Source organism: Hylobates moloch, unplaced genomic scaffold (assembly GCF_009828535.3).
Source record: "Hylobates moloch isolate HMO894 unplaced genomic scaffold, HMol_V3 SCAFFOLD_6, whole genome shotgun sequence".
Classification (NCBI taxonomy): domain Eukaryota; kingdom Metazoa; phylum Chordata; class Mammalia; order Primates; family Hylobatidae; genus Hylobates; species Hylobates moloch.
In genome coordinates this window covers 47,937,281-47,956,948 of record NW_026652281.1, presented here as the reverse complement: position 1 = coordinate 47,956,948, position 19,668 = coordinate 47,937,281, and the positions used below count along the sequence as shown (strand labels likewise).

General features: G+C 35.4%; 1 long non-coding RNA gene across 1 annotated transcript in view; it reads right to left on the bottom strand.

Annotated features, from left to right (window-relative positions):
* LOC131383794 (uncharacterized) overlaps nucleotides 1–19,668 on the bottom strand; it is a 196,700-nt gene that overhangs the window by 176,026 nt on the left and 1,006 nt on the right. The window contains exon 2 of the long non-coding RNA XR_009214078.1: nucleotides 19,427–19,499. This is a non-coding gene — a long non-coding RNA (uncharacterized LOC131383794). The remainder of the gene's footprint in view (nucleotides 1–19,426; nucleotides 19,500–19,668) is intronic.

The following is a 19,668-nucleotide window of genomic DNA, read 5'->3' as shown; positions in this document are numbered from 1 at the left end:
AGATCCCTGAGGAATCGCCACACTGACTTCCACAATGGTTGAACTAGTTTACAGTCCCACCAACAGTGTAAAAGTGTTCCTATTTCTCCACATCCTCTCCAGCACCTGTTGTTTCCTGATTTTTTAATGATGGCCATTCTAACTGGTGTGAGATGGTATCTCACTGTGGTTTTGATTTGCATTTCTCTGATGGGATGGCTGAAATTTTCAAAGCAGTGTACAGGAGAGAACATATGTGTGTAAAGAAGGAGTTTAAGAAATCTGCATGAATCGTCTTCAGTCTTTGGCTGAATACCAAGTGGAACATGTGTAAGCTGGCACTCTCAAAGGCTAGAGAATTACTGCCAGAGGAAGTACAACTACTAGGAATCCATGAGTTGAAAAACTGTTTCAAATTGCACAGAACAGATGTTCTAATTCTAATTAGCCAGTTATTATTTAGGACAATAGGTAGCAGAGAGGCTACATTTTAGTGGTAGGTCTACTGGAGCCCTCAAGTAAAGGCCTTTCTTTACTAAGGAAAACAACAAAGTCCAAATAACCAAGATAATATTTGTAATGCCCAATATAAAGCGAAAAATAAATAGACATGCAAAATGAAGTTAATGAGACCCATAACCAGGAAAAACATCACTCATTACTGAAAATGACAGAGTTGTCAGAATTAGCAGATGACCTTATAACAGCTATTACACTTTATACAAAAAATAACTCCAGATGGATTAAAGACTTAAATATAAGACCTAAAACCATAAAAACCCTAGAAGAAAACCTAGGCAATACCATTCAGGACATAGGCATGGGCAAAGACTACATGACTAAAACACCAAAAGCAATGGCAACAAAAGCCAAAATTGACAATGGGATCTAATTAAACTAAAGAGTGTCTGCACAGCAAAAGAAACTATCATCAGAGTGAATGGGCAACCTACAGAATGGGAGAAAATTTTTGCAATCTATCCATCTGAAAAAGGGCTAGAATCCAGAATCTACAAAGAACTTAAACAACTTTACAAGAAAAAAACAAACACCACCATCAAAAATGGACAAAGGATATGAACAAACACTTCTCAAATGAAGACATTTATGCAGCCAACAAACATGAAAAAAAGCTCATCATTACTGGTCATTAGAGAAATGCAAATTAAAACCACAATGAGATACGATCTCACACCAGTTAGAATGCCAATCATTAAAAAGTCAGGAAACAACAGATGCTGGAGTGGATGTGGAGAAACAGAAACACTTTTACACTGTTGGTGGGAGTGTAAATTAGTTCAACCATAGTAGAAGACACTGTGGCGATTGCTCAAGGATTACACCTAGAAATACCATTTGACCCAGCCATCCCATTACTGGGTATATACCCAAAGGATTATAAATCATGCTGCTATAAAGACACATGCACACATATGTTTATTGTGGCACTGTTCACAATAGCAAAGACTTGGAACAAACCCAAATGCCCATCAATGATAGACTAGATAAAGAAAACATGGCACATATACCATGGAATACTATGCAGCCACAAAAAAGGATAAGCTCATGTCCTTTACAGGGACATGGATAAAGCTGGAAACCATCTCAGCAAACTAACACAGAACAGAAAACTAAACACTGCATGTTCTCACTCATAAGTGGGAGTTGAACAAGGAGAACACAGGGACACAGGGAGCGGAACTTCACACACCAGAACCTGTTGGGGATTGAGGGTCTAGGGGAGGGATACCATTAGTAGAAACACCTAATGTAGATGACAGGTTGATGGGTGCAGCAAACCACCATGGCACGTGTATACCTATGTAACAAACCTGCACAATCTGCACATGTACCCCAGAACTTAAAGTATAATTTTAAAAAAAGAGAGAAAAAAATTAGTTCAAGATTTTTAGGCACATCCTGATCATAAGGTAAAACAATTATGGACTCTCAATAGAGAAATGGAGATTATAACAAAAAACTGGAAAAATCTGAAACTGAAAAATCATAATATCTGAAACAAATACTGAAGAATCTTTACATTAAATTAGAAACTCCAAAGGAAAAGAACAGTGAACCAGAAGTAAACAAGTTGAGACTATACAAACTGAAGCAAGGAAGACAAAATAATGCTGAAAAAAATTAGAACCAGCCTCATTGACCTATAGGATAATATTAAAAGCTCAATTATATGTGTAACTGGGATACCTGAAGAAAATAAAGTTGTGTAAAAAATTTGAAGAGACATTAAAATATTGGCTGAATATATTCTTAGGTTCATAACATATATAAAGGTACAGATCTGAGCAACTCAATCAACTCCAAAGACAAACACCAAGAAAAAACATACCAAGGAGTGCCATAATTAAATTATAACATTAAGAATAATTATAATGAAATTATAACATTAACAATAATTATATTGATACTTACAGAAGTAATCCTAGCAGCAAGTTTTCATCATTTCTCAGGGTTCTACTATGGTATTTAGATCTTGTTTATCTTGGCAATGCTCTCATCTCAATTTTACTTTTCTTTTATGTAAATTTACATTAAATTTATACTGTCACCTTTTTCAGTATTCCCCAGAGCCAAGCCTTAATGTCGCTTCCTGGTTTCTTCTAGTATGTGTTGAAAAGGTCCTACAGTTCCTCTGGGATATAACTACATTTTTGTAGGTCAACTTAACGCCAGTGGGGTTGATTATGACCTTTTAATTTTTGTTTATTAAGGTGTAATGCAAATAAAATCATTCTAACGTTCTTGGTCTACAAAATTCTGCGACTTTTGGCAAACACATAATTATGGGCTGAATTGTGTTTCTCCCAAATTCATATGATTAAGCCTTTACTCCCAGTACCTCAGAATGAAACTATATTTGGAGACAAGTCCTTCATAAATGTGATTAAATTAAACTGATGCAGTTAGGGTGTGCCCCAATCCAATCTGATTTGTGTGCTTATAAGAAGAGAAAATTTGAGCACAAAGAGAGACACCCAGGAACTGGGGCACAGAGGAAAGGCCAAGTGAGGACACAGGGAGAAGGTGGTCCAGAACATGCCGAGGAGAGAGGACTCAAAAAAAAAACACACCTGTAAGCATTTAGTTTTTTGATCCTACAGTTTTGCCTTTCTCAAACGTTCTTATGAGTGAAATAATACAGTATGTGGCCTTTTGAGTCTGGCTTCTTTCATTTAGCATAATACAGGTAAGATTCATCTAAATCACTTCACATATCAACAGTTTTTTCTTTTAATTGCTGTAATTATTTCATTATATACAAGTGGGTTGTTTACAGTTTTGTGGTTATGAAAAAAAACCACTTAAAACCTTTATGGTTAAACCTTTAGATTTCTGTGTACACTTACTTCATTTACCTGGGTAAATATCTAGGAGTGGGGCGTCTGGTCATGTGGTAACTATATACTGAACTTTATAAGAAAGTGACAATCTGACTTCCAAATAGGCTGTACCAATATGTATTCTCATTCGCAAAATATATCCTTTTCAGCTTTTATAAATATTTATTTCTGTATTTATTTATTTTATTGTAGCACTCTTAATAAATGTGTAGTAATATGCCATTACAATATTAATTTGCACTTTAATAAGTCATGCTTTAACTGTGGTATCTAAGAAGTATTTGACTAATCCAAAGTCACAAAGACAGTCTTTGATGTTTTCTGTAAGACTCAAAGGAGTTTTACTTCTATAATTCATGCTGAGGTAATTTTTGTGTAAATTATAAAATATGCATTGAGGTTATTTATTTTTCATATGGATGTACAATTGTTCCAGCACTATTTATTGAAGACTCTCCTTTCTCCAAAAAATTGCCTTGGCATCTGTGTTGCAAATCAATTGATCACAAATATACAGCAAATATATATGTATTTTTGAATATGTGGTGTTTATTAGTTTTCTTCCCAAACTTAATAAAAACAGCATTAGTAATTCATTCATTGTCAACTCTGAGATTTGGTTTACACACTTAACCAATATTTATGTTTATAGATAATATTTTATGACCTTGAGTTTATTTCAAAAGGTCAACTTCTGTCTTGTTAAAATTAAAGATACAAACTTCTTAATAGATTGTTGATGTGTTAGATTAATTCATGCTTTAACAGTCCTTCAATTATTACTGAGAACTTTGTGTTTTGTACTGCACTTGATGTTCTATAGAAACTGGATAGAGAGCATGCTATAGCCCTATGATCATTTTGTTATTTAGGATACATGACATATAGAGAAAGGAGATTACAGTGACATCAAATTGTACATTTATTAAATTACTGAATTAATCTATATGCATATGCTGGGATAGAGAAATAACCTTAGTGATGTCATTGATTCACTTAGTCGTCTCTTTGATGAGCATGAATTCTAGGTGTGTACAACGTGAGGAGTAGAAAATTGCTGTTCCCTTACTTGCTCTGTTTGCATCATGTCTCATTCAACACTGATACATTATTGGAATGAAAATTATTCTATATTTATAGCTTGGCATTTTTCAAAAACCATGACTTCACAATATGCACAAATAAAATAAAATGTGATCAGAAGCAATGATGGGCAATGTGAGAATTTTCAAGGGCAATTTTGACCTTAAAATGTCACCTCCCATATAAGATGAAACTTTTCTGAACCTCACAGTAAATAATTATGCAGTAAATACAAACAAACAACACATACATATACATATGCAAAAATATTTACTTTTTGTTGATAGGGGAATACGAGAACATTCTAAGTAAGAGAAACATCAGAATAGGGGATAGAATGAAACCTAACCTGCTCTATAAGACAGATTGTAGAAGAAGTGTAGTGAATTTGAAATGGTGAAAAATGAGGTTAGACAATTATTAAGGAGCCAGGTATACGGATTTTTAAACCAAACCTATTAGTCTGATTAGGCTCCAACGGGTAGTAGGGATTAACCAAAGTCTTGACTTACCCAATTTTTAGATATGGTATGTCTGGAAGATTTTATCCTGGGTTGGTAAGAATCTGCTGCTATTGCTACAGGCTAAGAAAGGGTATTTCCTGTGTGTACATATAGACTTTTGTGTGTCTACATTGTTAAAATTGAAATAGCTGTACAATTAAAGAAATCTGTCATAGCATACCCTTTGCCTGAGTACAAAACAAATAAGAAAATATTTTCTTGGTTACTTCTTATGATTAATGTATCCAGGCAAATTAGTGGAATGACTTCCAGCCAAGACTCAGGATCATCTACATCTAGGTCAGTAATAGTTATCAACAAGCCCTGTCATGAAAACAGTGTCCTATTTTTTTTATTATTCAGACTTTGAGGTACTGCTTATATTTCAGAATAATTATGAAGAGTGCCAGCAGTTTTATTCTTGACAGGAATTCTACTTTGAAGCATATACTTTCCTTATTACTATGTAACAAGCATAAGTAAATGCTTATTACATTTGTTATAAGCATTTATTTCAAATTAAAGAATATCATGATATTTCAAGTTAGCATTTGTAGCTGTTTCCCCATTTGAATCAGCCTCTGAGCTCAGACATGCCTATCCCTACCCCTACCTGGTGGTCTTTCTCTACTAGCCCTGATAGCCAAAGACAATGGTCATAATCTCTTGGGAGCTCTACTGCACTGCCCACCACCTGGCAAACCTGAATACTTAACCAAGTGTCCCTAGGACAAGTTTGCATCCTCCCTATAGGACTGCAGCTCATGCACTCCTGAAAGCGCGCCACCTCCTGGCAGGAGGCCAATCAACACGAAACCAGCGCACCAAACAAAAATACAACCAAGGACCCTCAAAGAGTCCACTTCATTTCCCTGCTACGTCCACTGGGGCATGTGCTGGTATTCATGGCTGCAAAAACTGAAAATGGATCACATCACAGGACTCTGCAGACACTCCCCAGTACCAACTTGGAGCCCAGTAGCTCCACTGGGTGACTAGGCCCAGAAGAGCAAAAATAATTATGACAGTTCAGCTCTCAGGAAGCCCCATTCCTAGGAGAGGGGAGAGAACACTACATAAAGGGTGCAGCCCATGGGGCAAAATAATCTAAACAGCAGCCCTTGAATCCCAGATCTTCCCTCTGACATAGTCTACCCAAATGAGAAGGAACCAGAGAAGCAATTCTGGTAGTATGACAAAACAAGGTTCTTTAACGCCCTCAAAAGATCATACCAGCTAACCGGCAATAGATCCAAACCAAGGCAAAAATCTCTGAATTGTCAGAAATAGAATTCCAAAGGTTGATTATTAAGCTAATCAAGGAGGCATCAGGGAAAAGTGAAGTCCAACTTAAATAAATAAAAAAAAATGATATAGGATATGAAAGGAAAGTTCTTCAGTGAGATAGATAGCATTAATAAAAAACAACCACAGCTTCTGGAAATCAAGGACACAGAGAATTGGAAAATACACTGGAAAATCTCAGTAACAGAATCAAACAAGTGGAAGAAAGAACTTCAGAGCTCAAAGACAAACCTTTTGAATTAACCCAATCCATCAAAGACAAAGAAAAAATAAAAAATGAATGAAGTCTCCAAGAAGTCTGAAACTACGTTAAAAGTCCAAACCTAAGAATAACTAGTGTTCCTGAGGAAGAAGAGAAATCTGAAAGTTTCAAAAACATATTTGAGGGAATTATCAAGGACAACTTCCCCAGCCTTGCTAGAGATCTAGACATCCAAATACAAGAAGCTCAAAGAAACACCTGGTAAATAAATTGCAAAGAGATCATTGCCTAGGCACACAGTTATAAGGTTATCTAAAGTCAAGGCAAAGGAAACAATATTAAGAGCTGTGAGGCAATAGCATCAGGTAACCTATAAAGGAATACCTATCAGATTAACAGCAGATTTCTTAGGAGAAACCCAACAAGCTAGAAGAGATTGGGGTACTATTTTTAGCCTCCTTATACAAAATAACTATCAGGCAAGAATTATGTATCCAGAGAAACTAAGCTTGATTAAATGAAGGAAAGATACAGTCTTTTCCTGACAAATAGATGCTAAGAGAATTTGACACTACCAAGCCAGCACTACAAGAACTGCTAAAAGGAGCTCTAAATCTTTAAACAAATATTTGAAATACACCAAAATAGAATGTCCTTAAAGCATAAATCTCACAGAAACTGTATAACAATAACACAATGAAAAAAATGTATTTGGGCAAAAAATAGCATGATGAATAGATAGTATCTCATATCTCAAAACTAACACTGATTATAAATGGCCTAAATGCTCCACTTAATAGATACACAATGGGAGAATGGATAAGAATTCCCCAAGCAAGTTTCTGCTGTCTTCAGGAGACTCACCTAACACACAAGGACTCACATCAGCTTAAGGTAAAGGGGTGAAAAATGATATTGCATGCAAATGGACACCAAAAGTGGGCAAGAGTAACTATTCTTACATCAGACAAAACCAACTTTAAAGCAACAGCAGTTAAAAAAAACAACAATAAACATTGTGTAATGATAAAAGGACTAGTCCAACAGGAAAATATCAAAATTATAAATATATATGCACCTAACACTGGAGTTCCCAAATTTACAAAACAATTATTACTAGACCTAAGTGATGAGACAGAATGCAATACAAAAATAATGAGGGACTTTAATAGTCCACTGACAGCACTAGACAGGTCATCAAGGCAGAAAGTCAACGAAGAAACAATGGACCTAAACTATAACCTACAACAAATGGACTTAACAGATACTTACAGAACATTCTACCCAACAACTGCAGAATATACATATTATTCATCACCACATGAAACATTCTCCAAGACAGACCATATGGAAGGCCACAAGTCTCAGTAAATTTTTTAAAAAATTGAAATTTTTTAAAAAGTACTCTCCCAGACCACAGTGGAATAAAATTAGAAATCAACTCCAAAAGGAACGCACAAAACCATGCAAATACATGAAAATTAAATAACCTGCCTCTGAATGATCATTGGGTAAATAATAAAATCAAGATGGAAATCTAAAAATTCTTTGAACTGAATGATAATAGTGACACAAACTACCAAAACCTCTGGGATACAGCAAAAGCAGTGCTAAGAGGAAAGTTCACAGCATTAAATGCCTACATCAGAAAGTCTGAAAAAGCACAAATAGACAATCTAAGGTCACCGTCACAGAACTGGAGAAACAAGAACAATCCAAACCCAAAACCAGCAGAATAAAAGAAGTAATAAAGATCAGAGCAGAACTAAATGAAATTGGAACAAACACACAAACAAAAACAATACAAAAGATAAATGAAACAAAAAGCTGGTTCTTTGAAAAGATAAATAAAATTGACAAACAATTAGCGAAATTAACCAAGAAAAGAAGAGAGAAGATCCAAATAAGCTCAGCTGGAAATGAAATGGGGCTGGGTGCGGTGGTTCATGCCTGTAATCCTAGCACTTTGAGAGGCTGAGGCGGGTGGATCATTTGAGGTCAGGAGTTCAAGACCAGCCTGGCCAACATGGTGAAACCCTGTCTCTAACTAAAAATGCAAAAATTAGCTGGGCATACTGGTGCATGACTGTAATCCCAGCTACTTGGTAGGCTGAGGCAGGAAAATTGCTTGAACCCTGAAGGCAGAGGTTGCAGTGAGCCAAGATCACACCACTGCGCTCCAGCCTGGGTGACAGAGCGAGACTCTTTCTCAAATATAAATTAATTAATTAATTAAGAAATGGAATGGAAGATATTACAATTGACAACACAGAAATACAAAAGATTATTCAAGGCTACTATGAACACCTTTATGCACATAAACTAGAAAACCCAGGGGAGATAGATAAATTCCTGGAAATATACAGCCCTCCCAGATTAAACCAGGAAGACATAGAATCTCTAAACAGACCTATAACAAGAAGTGGCGAGACTGAAATGGTAATTTAAAAACTGCCAACCAAAAAAACAGCCCAGGACCAGATGGATTCACAGCTGCATTCTATCAGGCATTCAAAGAAGAATTGGTACCAATCCTATCCACACTATTCCAAAAAATACAGAAAGATGGAATCCTCCCTAAATCATTCTATGAAGCCAGTATTACCCATATACTAAAACCAGGGAAGAACGTAACAAAAAAAGGAAACTACAGACCAATATCCTTCATGAGCGTAGATGCAAAAATCCTTAACAAAATACTAGAGAACTGAATCCAACAGCATATCAAAAAGATAATCTACCAAGATCAAGTGGGTTTCATACCAGGGATGCAGGGATGGTTTAACATATGGAAGTCAATAAGTGTGATACATCACATAAACAAAATTAGAAATAAAAATCACACGATAATCTCAATAGATACGGAAAAGGCATTTGACCAAATCCAGCATCCATTTATGATTAAAACCCTCAGCAAAACTGACAAGGGACAAACCTTAAGGTAATAACAGCCATCTATGACAAACCCACAGCCAACATTATACTGAATGGCAAAAATTTGAAAGCATTCCCACAAAAACTGGAACAAGACAAGGATGCCCACTTTCACCATTCCTATTCAACATAGTATTGGAAGTCCTAGCCAGAGCATTCAAACAAGAAAAAGAAATAAAGGGCATCCTAATCGATAAACAGAAAGTCAAACTGTTGCTGTTTGCTTCATGTTATGATTGTAACCTAGAAAACCCTAAAGACTCATCCAAAAAGCTCCTAGAATTGGTAAATGAATTCAGCAAAGTTGCAGGGTACAAAATTAATGAACTACAAATCAGTATCTCTGCTACACACCAACAGTGACCAAGCTGAGAATACAATCAACAACTCATCCACTTTCACAATACTTGCAAAAATATATATATATACTTAGGAATATACCTAACCAAGTACAGGAAGACATCTACAAGGAAAACTATAAAACACTGCTGAAAAAAATCATAGATGACACAAATAAATGTTAATACATCCCATGCTCACAGATGGGTAGAATCAATATTGTAAAAATGATCATACTGCCAAAAGCAATCTACAAATTCAATGCAATTCTCATCAAAATACCACCATCATTCTTCACAGAACTACAAAGAAAATATCCTTAAATTCACACAGCACCAAAAATGAGCCCACATAGCCAAAGAAAGAGTAAGCAAAAAGAATGAAGACTTCATGACCAAGAAACCAAAGGCAAATGCAACGAAAAGTAAGATAAATAGATGAGACTTAATTAAACTAAAAAGCTTCTGCACAACAAAAGAAATAATCAGCAGAATTAGTAGGCAACTCACACAGTGGGAGAAAATCTTCATAATCTGTACATCTGACAAAGGACTAATATCCACAAACTACAAAGAACTCAAACAAATCGGCAAGAAAAAAAAACAAAACATCCCATCAAAAAAGTGGGCTAAAGACATAAATAGACAATTCTCAAAAGAAGATACACAAATGACCCACAAGAATATGGAAAAATGCTTAATCTCATTAATTATCAGGGAAATGCAAATCAAATCCACAATGTGATACTACCTCACTCCTGCAAGAATGGTCATCATTCAAAAAATAAAAAAATAAGGTGTTAGCGTGGATTCAGTGAAAAGAAAACACTTTTATGCTGTTGGTGGGAATGTAAACTAGTACAACCAGTATGGAAAACTGTGCAGATTCCTTAAAGAACTAAAAGTAGATCTACCATTTGATCCAGTAATCTTGCTACTAGATATCTACCCAGAGGAAAAGAAATCATTATACGAAAAAAAAAATACTTGCACATGCATTTATACAGCAGCAGAATTTGCAACTGCAAAAATATGGAAGCAGTCCAAATGTCCATCAATCAATGAGTGGATAAAGAAAATGTGAGATATATACACACACACACACACACACACAAACACACACATACACACACACACCCCATGGAATACTACTCAGCCATAAAGAGGAATCAAATAATGGCATCTGCAGCAACCTGGATGGAATTGGAGACTATTATTTTAAGTGAAGCAACTCAGGAATGGAAAACCAAACACCATATGTTCCCACTCATATGTGGGAGCTAAGCTATGAGGATGCAAAGATATAAAAAGGATACACTGGACTTACTTTGGAGATGTAGGGGAAAGGGTGGGGTGCGGGGGATAAAAGACTACAAATTGTGTACCGTGTACACTGCTTAGTTGATGGGCGTACCAAAATCTCAGAAATCACCACTAAAGAACTTATTCACGTAATCAAACACCACCTGTTCCCCAAAAACCTATTGAAATAAAAAAAATTAAATATTTACTTAAAAAAAGAAAACAAACATCATTATATAATGATGAAAGGATGAATTCAACAAGAAGAAATAACAATTCTAAATATATATGCACCTAGGTCTGGAGCTTCCAGATTCATAAAGCAATTACCACTAGATCTAAAAAAAAGAGATAGAAACACAGTATTAGTGGAATACTTCAGCATTCCACTGAAAGCACTAAACAAATCAAGGCAGAAAGTCAACAAAGAAATAATGAACTTAAATTGCACTGTAGAACAAATGGATCTAACAGATATTTAGAGAACACTCCATCCAAGAACTGCAGAATATGCATTCTTCTCATCAGCACACAAAACATTCCCCAAGCTCATAGTATAGTTTGGATGTTTACCCAGCATCACTGACCTGCTTATTCAATTTGCCACTGCCTCTTGGTATGCTTCTTATTTATTTTTTTACTTAGGTTGAAATTGAAGATACATACGCTACTCTTGGCCAATATCCTAGCCTAGTGCACTGCAACCTCAAGAAAGGGATTTGATTTACAATACTATATTATTAATTATAGTCACCCCACTGTGCAACAGAACACCAGAACTTATTCTTTCTAATTGTAATTTTGAATATCTCCGCATAGCTAGAAGAGAGGAATTTGAATGTTCCCACCACACACCCAAAAATAAATGTTTGAGGTGATTAATATGCTAATTACCCTGATTTGATCATTACACATGTATCATGTATCAACACATCACATTGTACCCTATAAATAGGTATAATTTTCAATTAAAATTTTTTTTAAAAGAGCTTTGAAAAATTTACAGAATATGTAAACACCGTGAATACAATTTTTTATTATGTCTTATTAGATATATGTAAGAATATCACTCAATTACAGAAAACATGTTAAGGGAAGGAGAAACTGGGAATTCCAGTGTTAATATCCACATTGTTCCTATGTTTTATTTAAAAACATCTCTGTTAAACATGAATCACTAGAGGATACAAATAAATACACCAATCCTAGAAACATACACTAAACATCCTGTTATGTGAAAACTACTTATTCTCTCACAGAAGAAGAAAGATGAAAAGCAAACTCTGTAATTTAAAGGCTTCCTGATTAATCTGAAGCCAAGACAAACATATGGGATGGGAGAAAAAAAAAGGCAAGTATTCAAGAATGATGTTGATCACAAGACACTATGTTAAAAATTATTTTACTTGTCACTAGGGAAAAAGTAGTCTCCATTCTAAGAATGTATTATTCTAAACTTTTTAATAAACATTTTTAAAATATGTTGTGTTTGATGTGATTCATTAATTCATTCATTTATTCATACTTTCAATTAATCAAATCTGTGTTGAGCACTACATGAATATCCCCAGTAACCTCTAAGGGTATGGTAGCTGCTTCACAACTATACTCTCATAGTCATAATGCAGTCTGCCCCACTTCCTGGCCACATCAGGAAAGCTCTAAGTTGACACCTGAAAATGTGATATGTGTGGTGTGTGTGTGTGTGTGTATGCCATAGAATACCACTCAGTCATTAAAAAAAGAACAAAATAATGTATTTTGCATCAAAGATGGTACTAGACGTCATTATCCTTAGGGCAATCACTCAGATACAGAAAGGGAATAATCGCATGTTCTCACTTACAAGTGGAAGCTAAACAATGGGTATACACGGACATACAGTGTGGAATAATAGACATTGAAGACAACAAAAGGTGGAAGAGGAAGGGTGGTGATAACTGAAATACTACCTATTGGGTATAATGTACACTAGTACACTACTCGGGTGATGGGTAAACTAAAAGCCCAAACATCACCTCTACACAATACATCTACAGAACACAACTGTACTTGTACCCCTTAATCTATGACAATTAAAAATTTAAAAATATTTTTAAAAAGATCAATAATGTGAAATTCACAGTTTGTTTATAATAGTCGGATTTCTGAAGGAAATATATTTGAATATCTAGGGTCAGAGAATAAAAGTAATTCAATATAAAATAATATTCAGAAAATGATTTAAATGTGATTCATTGGGAATGTCAAATATATGACTATTATTATTTCATTAGCAGAATACAAGAAATATGAACTTATGATCATCAAAAGGTAAGTTTATTTTGGTCAATTGCCAAAAATCTCCTGAGGTCTGAGCTTAACTGTGTCTTTGGAAAGATTTCTGTCTTGATAAAACAGAAGGAATCATTCACTACTACTCTTTTTGCTGTTGTTTTTGTTGTTGTTTGAATGTTCGTTTAATTTCTTTATCTTTTTTTTCTTCAACTTTTAAGTTCAGGGGTACATGTGCAGGAGTGCAGATTTGTTAAAGGTAAATGTATGCCATGGTGGTTTGCTGCACGGATCATACCATCACCTAGGTATTAAGCCCAGCATCCATTAGCTATTCTTCCTGATGCTCTTCCTCCCCACAACACCACCCCTCCCACGGGCCCCAGTGTGTGTTACTCCCCCGATGTGTCCATGTGTTCTCATTATTCAGGTCCCACTTATAAGTGACAACATGTGGTGTTTCGTTTTCTGTTCCTGCATTAGTTTGCTAAGGATGATGTCTTCCAGCTCCATCCATGTCCCTGCAAAGGACATGCTATGTTTTCTTGTTGTGGCTGCATACTATTCCATGGTATATATGTACCATATTTTCTTTATCCAGTCTATCATTGGTGGGCATTTAGGATGATTCCATTTCTTTGCTATTGTGAATAGTCCTGCAATGAACACACACATGCATGTATCCTTACAATAAGAATGATTTATATTCCTTTGAGTATATACCCAGTAATGGGAATGCTGAGTCAAATGATATTTCTGCCTGTAGGTCTCTGAGGAATCATAATACTTGTCTTCCACAATGGTTGAACTAATTTACACTCCTACAGTGTAAAAGTATTCATTTTACACTGTTCCTTTTACACAGAAGTAAAAGAATACCCTTTATTTCTTTCTCTTGCCTGATTGCCCTGTCCAGAACTTCCAATACTCTGCAACCTCATCAGCACCTGTTCTTTTGACTTTTTAGTAACAGCCATTTTTACTGGCATGAGTTGGTATCTCATTGTGGTTTTGATTTGCATTTCTCTGACGATCAGTGATGTTGAGCTTTTTTTGTATGACTGTTGGCCACAGGTATGTCTTATGAGAGTCTGTTTATGTCCTTTGCGCACTTTTTAATGGGGTTATTTTTTCTTGTAAACTTAAGTTCCTTGCAGACTCTGTGTATTAGACCTTTGTCAGATGGACAGACTGCAAAAATTTTCTCCCATTCTGTAGGTTGTCTGTTCACTCTGATGATAGTTTCTTTTGCTGTGCAGAAGCTCTTTAGCTTAATTAGATCTCATTTCTCAATTTTTGCTTTGGTTGCAATTGCTTTTGGCATTTTCATCATGAAATGTTTGCCCGTGCCTTTGTCCTTACTGGTACTGCCTAGATTTTCTTCTCAGGTTTGCATAGTATTGTTTTACATTTAAGTCTTTAATCAATCTTGAGTTAATCTTTGTATATGGTGTAAGGAAGGGGTCCAGTTTCAATTTTCTGCATATGGCTAGCCAGTTCTCCCAGCACCATTTATTAAATAGGAAATTTTTTCCCCATTGCCTGTTTTTGTCATGTTTGCCAAAGATCAAATGGTTATAGGTGTGTGGCCTTATTTCTGAGTTCTCTATTCTGTTCCATTGCTCTATGCATCTGTTTTTATACCAGTACCACTCTGATTTGGTTACTGTAGCCTTGTAGTATAGTTTGAAGTTGGGCAGTGTGATGCATCCAGCTTTGTTCTTTTTGCTTAGGATTGTTTTGGCTATTCAGGTTCCTTTTTATTCCATATGAATTTTAAAATAGTTTTTTATTTAATTCTGTGAAGAATGTCAGTGGTAGTTTAATAGAATTAGCATTGAATCTATAAATTACTTTGGGCAGTGTGGCCATTTTTGCAATATTGATTCTTCCTATCCATAAGCATGGAATATTTTTCCATTTGTTTGTGTCCTCTGTGATTTGAGCAGTGGTTTTGTTTCTCCTTGAAGTCCTTCCCTTCCCTTGTTAGCTGTATTCCTAGGTATTTTATTCTTCTTGTGGCAATTGTGAATGGGACCTCATTCCTGATTTGGCTCTCTGCTTGACTGTTGTTAGTGTATAGAAATGCTAACAATTTTTGCATTGATTTTGTATCCTGTGACTTTTCTGAAGTTGCTTATCAGTGTAAGAAGCTTTGGCGCTGAGACTATAGAGCTTTCTAGATATAGAATCATGGGATCTTCAAACAAAGATAATTTGACTTCCTCTCTTCCTCTTTGAATACCCTTTATTTCTTTCTCTTGCCTAATTGCCCTGGCCAGAACTTCCAATAGTCTGTTAAATAGGAGTGGTGACAGAGAGCATCCTTGTCTTGTACTGGCTTTCAAGGGGAATGCTTCCAGTTTTTACCCATTCAGTATGATATAGGCTGTGGGTCTGTTATAAATGGCTGTTATTATTTCAAGGCATCTTCCTTCAATATCTAGTTTATTGAGAGTTTTTAACATAATGGGATGTTGAATTTTATTAAAGGCCTTTCTGCATCTATTGAGATAATCATGTGGTTTTTGCTTTTAGTTCTATTTATGTGATTAATTACATTTATTGATTTGCATATGTTGAACCAATCTTGCATTCCAGAGGTGAAGCCAACTGGATCATGGTGGATAAGCTTTTTGCTGTGCAGTATTGTTCTATTCTGAGATTCAAGTTCTTCCTGGTTCAGTCTTGGGAGGGTGTATGTGTCTAGAAATTTATCCATTTCTATGAGATTTTCTAGTTTACAGGCATAGACGTCTTTATAGAATTGTCTGATGGTTGTATTTCTGTGGAGTCAGTAGTAATACCCCCTTATCATTTCTGGTTGTGTTTTTTTGATACTTCTCTCTTTTCTTCTTTGTCTAGCTAGCAGTCTATTTTATTACTTTCTTCAAAAAACTAGTTCCTGGATTCATTGATTTGTTTAAGAGCATTTTGTGTCTCTATCTCCTTCAGTTCAGCTCTGATCTTGGTCATTTCTTGTCTTCTGCTAGCTTTGGGATTTGTTTGCTTTTGGCTCTCTAGTGCTTTTAGTTGAGATGTTAGGTTGTTAACTTGAGATCTTTCTAGCTTTCTGATGTGTTCATTTAGTGCTATGAAGTTCCCTCTTAACACTGCTTTAGCTGAGTCCCAGAGATTCTGGTATGTTGTCTCTTTGTTCTCTTTAGTTTCAAATAACTTCTTGATTGTAGCTTTAATTTCACTATTTCCCCAAGAGTCATTCAGGAGCAGTTTGTTTAATTTCCATGTAGTTGTGTGGTTTTGAGCGAATTTCTTAATCTTGAGTTCTAACTTGAATGCACTGTGGTCTGATAGACTGTTATGATTTAAGTTCCTTTGCATTTGCTGAGGAGTGTTTTACTTCTGATTATTTGATCAATTTTAGAGTAAGTGTCATGTGGCAATGAGAAGAATGTTATGTTCTGTTGGTTTGGGATGGAGAGTTCTGTAGATATCTATCAGGTCCACTTGATTCAGAGTTGAGTTCAGGTCCTTAATATCTTTGTTAATTTTCCACCTTGATGATCTGTCTAATATTGTTAATGGGGTGTTAAATTCTCCCACTGCTATTGTGTGGGATTCTAAGTCTCTATGTAGGTCTCTAAGAACTTGCTTTGTGAATCTAGGTCCTCCTGTATTGGGTGCATGTATATTTAGCATAGCTAGCTATTCCTGTTAAATTAAACTCTTTACCATTATGTAATGCCCTCCTTTGCCTTTTTTGATATACTCTTTTTTAGCACTGTGCTAAATTCTGAGTATTGAGTAGTGAATAAATGAGATTGACCCTTGCTTCATAGAACTTAGGTTCAAGTGGTAAAAATAATCACACTAATTTTGAAATCTTAAGTGTGTGTTATAAATGAAACATACAAGATCTATATTACAGATTTTGTAAACTGCTGTTTTAGGTAGAGTGGACAGGATAGTCTGTCTCTTAGCTGCTTTCAGGGAGTAGGGTAAGGCAGTTGCTTCTGGCTGGCAGAACTGCAAGGATTAGGCATCTTAATGTTGAGTTTCAGTGTAAAGAAGCCCATTTGTGGTACACCCTAGTGTCAGCTTCCAAATGGCATTTATCAGTAATAAAATGCCCTTTTGATTTCCCATTTTCCTTACTCAGAACTTCATTCCACATTATAAATGGAATAGAGTTAGTATTTAATGCCTCTCCCAAAAAATATAATAGAGTTAGTATTTAATGCCACCTCCCAAAAAAGTCCAACATTCAACTTGTCAAACAAAAAAAAAAAGGAAAGACAAAAATGAAAATGTGCATTATCTTTACTTCCTTCCAAAATCTGATTTTGTCGTGTTCTTCATCTTGATTAATGGCATTATTATTCTCCCAGATGTGCAGGCATAAAACCTTGGTATCATTCATTACCCCAAATTCCCATCTGCAGCAGTCCTTGGCAGTAACTGGAACATGCAAAGAGCTAAATGATTCTGAAATCTTAGAATCAAACTAATGTTTCCAAATGATTAGGGAAAGCTATGTTCTAATGTTTCTCAAAATGCAGCTCTCAATCACCCAAAACAAAATAAGAAAGGGCATTTGTTAAAATTGGAGATTATAGATCACTATTTTAGAAATTCTGGACAGAATTTTTGGAAGTGGAGATATGGACTATATATGCATTTTTAACAAGCTCTCAGAGTGATTTTCATGTACACTGAAATTTAAGAATCTCTTTCCTTTCCCTTACTACCTGCATCCAGATATTGTCATATCCTGTCCATTTCCCTTTTTTCCCATTAATCCAATCCTATAGGCCTCTATAGCCTTAGCTATATACTAACCTGCTTGGTGCCCAGCGCTTTCTACCTTCACTTAAACTGGCTATATTACTGCCAGGACAAACTTTTTAAGTGCAGATCTCTCTTGATATAGCAACCAACCAACCAAACAACAACAACAAAAATAAAATCAGATTTTTCAGAGATACTCAATTCTCAACAAAAGTGATCTTCAGCAGGCAACAAACCTGTAAGTTACTGTGCTCTTTTTAGAATACCATATTGTTTGTAAAACATCATTATATAATGACATCTTGAAATCTGTCATAGGAATGAACAAAAATTTTCCTAGGAGAAGATACTGTGTTTTGTTTGTGCAATAGAAAGTTACAATTTTGAGCATAAATATCTATGTAAAATACAATCTTTCACACTAAGTAAAATTGGTTGTTTATGAATTTTTCTCTTAATTTTAATATACTTGTTCATTTACTTGTTATCAATTGGCTTGCAAACAAGTTGTACCAAGCACAGAACATAAAAAATACATAAAAAAGGGAAAAAAAATCTCAGAATGAGAAATTTGTATCAGGTTACTTAAATTCATCTGCATACTGGGAAAAGACCAACGTAATTCTAGTTGATTAAGGAATGCAGTAACACAGCTGACAGAACAACTATGTTTCATGGAAGTATACTTAAATACTATTGGGCTGCTGAATAAAATCTGAACTCTTCATTCTTGTATTGAATAATGATTGTGAATACTAGTTGAGTACCTAGTATGTATCAGATATTATGCTATCAAACATTAAATGAAAAATACCCCATAATTTTTCTTATTTTACAATGGGAGAAACTGAGACACAGAGTAATTGATTTGACCAAAATTCACATGATTATAAACAACAGAGCTGGATATTGAACTCTGGCAGTCTAGTAGCAGAGATAGATTATTAACTGCCACATTATTATATTCTCTAATTAATACCATGATTTCATTCTAGCTTCTTAATCAACCATTGCTAGAATAATGTGGCATAACCAATAACCATAGAAATATCAGTGGCATACAGCAAATAAGCATTTATTTTTCACGTCTTTGGTCAAGCTGGGGTTGACTAACTTAAGCTAACCTTGGCTGCATTTGGTGCCAGGCTATAGGTTTAGTTATAGTTTACGCCAGATATCTCACAGTCTACTAGGATCAGAGGACCATCTGGGTCATATTCTTTCCAAGATTAGGGCCAGAACTTTCTGTGCAGAGGGGGCAGGCAAGTGGAAGGGGGGAAAGGAATAATGAGAGATGTAGGTGTGTGTATGCGTGTGTGTGTGTGTTTCTGGCTCTCTCTCTGTATATATCTATCTGTATCTGTCTCTCTTTTAGCGATGAGAAAAATAACTTACTCAAAAAGCCCACGTACACCCTTGACAGGCATCTCATTGGTGAGAGGTACATCATGCGGCCACTTCTAGTTATCTGCACAAATTGAAGTTCCATATTACCGAAGTCAAACAGGCAAGGAAGACATTATTGAAGACTACTGCTGTTGGGAAAGGGGATAAAACCCTTCTAATCTCAACTCCTCTAAAACAAAAAAAGGAGTGGAGAGTTATTAAGAGCTATTTTGGGAAGATCAGGGGCCACC